Raw genomic sequence first — 2177 nt, forward strand, 5'->3', positions numbered from 1 at the left:
CAGTGTTATAGTAGATATGGTCTATAGTAGATCTGGTCTATAGTAGATGTGGTCAGGGTTATAGTAGATGTGGTCAGGGTTAAAGTAGATGTGGTCAGGGTTATAGTCGATGTGGTCAGGGTTATAGTAGATGCGGTCTATAGTAGATGTGGTCAGGGTTATAGTAGATGTGGTCAGGGTTATAGTAGATGTGGTCAGGGTTATAGTAGATGTGGTCAGGGCTACAGTAGATGTGGTCTATAGTAGATGTGATCTATAGTAGATGTGGTCAGGGTTATAGTAGATGTGGTCTATAGTAGATGTGATCTATAGTAGATGTGGTCAGGGTTATAGTAGATGTGGTCTATAGTAAATGTGGTCTATAGTAGATGTGGTCAGGGTTATAATAGATGTGGTCAGGGTTATAGTAGATGTGGTTTATAGTAAATGCAGTCAGGGTTATAATAGATGTGGTCAGGGTTATAGTAGATGTGGTCAGGGTTATAGTAGATGTGGTCTATAGTAGATGTGGTCAGGGTTATAGTAAATGTGGTCTATAGTAGATGCGGTCAGGGTTATAATAGATGTGGTCAGGGTTATAGTAGATGTGGTCAGGGTTATAGTAGATGTGGTCAGGGTTATAGTAGATGTGGTCAAGGTTATAGTAGATGTGGTCAGGGTTATAGTAGATGTGGTGTATAGTAGATGTGGTCAGGGTTATAGTAGATATGGTCAGGGTTATAGTAGATATGGTCTATAGTAGATGTGGTCAGGGTTATAGTAGATGTAGTCATGGTTATAGTAGATGTGGTCTATAGTAGATGTGGTCAGGGTTATAGTAGATGTGGTCTATAGTAGATGTGGTCAGGGTTATAGTAGATGTGGTCTATAGTAGATTTGGTCAGGGTTATAGTAGATGTTCTCTATAGTAGATGTGGTCAGGGTTATAGTAGATGTGGTCAGGGTTATAGTAGATATGGTCAGGGTTAATGTAGATGTGGTCTATAGTAGATACGGTCAGGGTTATAGTAGATGTGGTCTATAGTAGAATGTGTCAGGGTTATAGTAGATGTGGTCTATAGTAGATGTGGTCTATATTAGATGTGGTCTATATTAGATGTGGTCAGGGTTATAGTAAATGTGGTCTATAGTAGATGTGGTCAGGGTTATAGTAGATGTGGTCAGGGTTATAGTAGATGTGGTCTATAGTAGATGTGGTCAGGGTTATAGTAGATGTGGTCAGGGTTATAGTAGGTGTGGTCTATAATAGGTATCCCCCTTTACAACTGACTAGGTATCCCCCCTTTACAACTGACTAGGTATCCCCCTTTACAACTGACTAGGTATCCCCCTTTACAACTGACTAGGTATCCCCCTTTACAACTGACTAGGTATCCCCCTTTACAACTGACTAGGTATCCCCCTTTACAACTGACTAGGTATCCCCCTTTACAACTGACTAGGTATCCCCCTTTACAACTGACTAGGTATCCCCCTTTACAACTGACTAGGTATCCCCCTTTACAACTGACTAGGTATCCCCCTTTACAACTGACTAGGTATCCCCCTTTACAACTGACTAGGTATCCCCCTTTACAACTGACTAGGTATCCCCCTTTACAACTGACTAGGTATCCCTCTTTGCCCGTTGTGATGTGTAACAGACAGCCAGACAGAGTGCACAACACGCCTACACGGGCCCCCTAGTGAGGGGCCTCAATCCAATTTCATCCGATGTAAACTCCTCCCACTGGGGTAACCCGGGCCAGATAAACGAACCCCCTTATTGTCACTACCTCACCAGTCTGCTCCGAGTCGCCCCTAGCTTCCTCTCCTCCTCCCCTCCTCTCCTCCTCCCCTACCCTCCTCTCCTCCTCCCCTACCCTCCTCTCCTTCTCCCCTACCCTCCTCTCCTCCTCCTCTCCCCTACCCTCCTCTCCTCCTCCCCTCTCCTCCTCCCCTACCCTCCTCTCCTCCTCCTCTCCCCTCCTCTCCTCCTCCCCTCCCCTCCTCTCCTCCTCCCCTCCTCTCCTCCTCTCCTCTCCTCCTCCCCTCCCCTCCCCTCCTCTCCTCCTCCCCTCCCCTCCCCTCCTCTCCTCCTCCCCTACCCTCCTCTCCTCCTCCCCTACCCTCCTCTCCTCCTCCCCTACCCTCCTCTCCCCTCCTGCACGTCTGTTCGGAGAGAGTAGCTTCCTTGT

Source organism: Salvelinus alpinus, chromosome 4 (genome assembly GCF_045679555.1).
Source record: "Salvelinus alpinus chromosome 4, SLU_Salpinus.1, whole genome shotgun sequence".
NCBI lineage: Eukaryota > Metazoa > Chordata > Actinopteri > Salmoniformes > Salmonidae > Salvelinus > Salvelinus alpinus.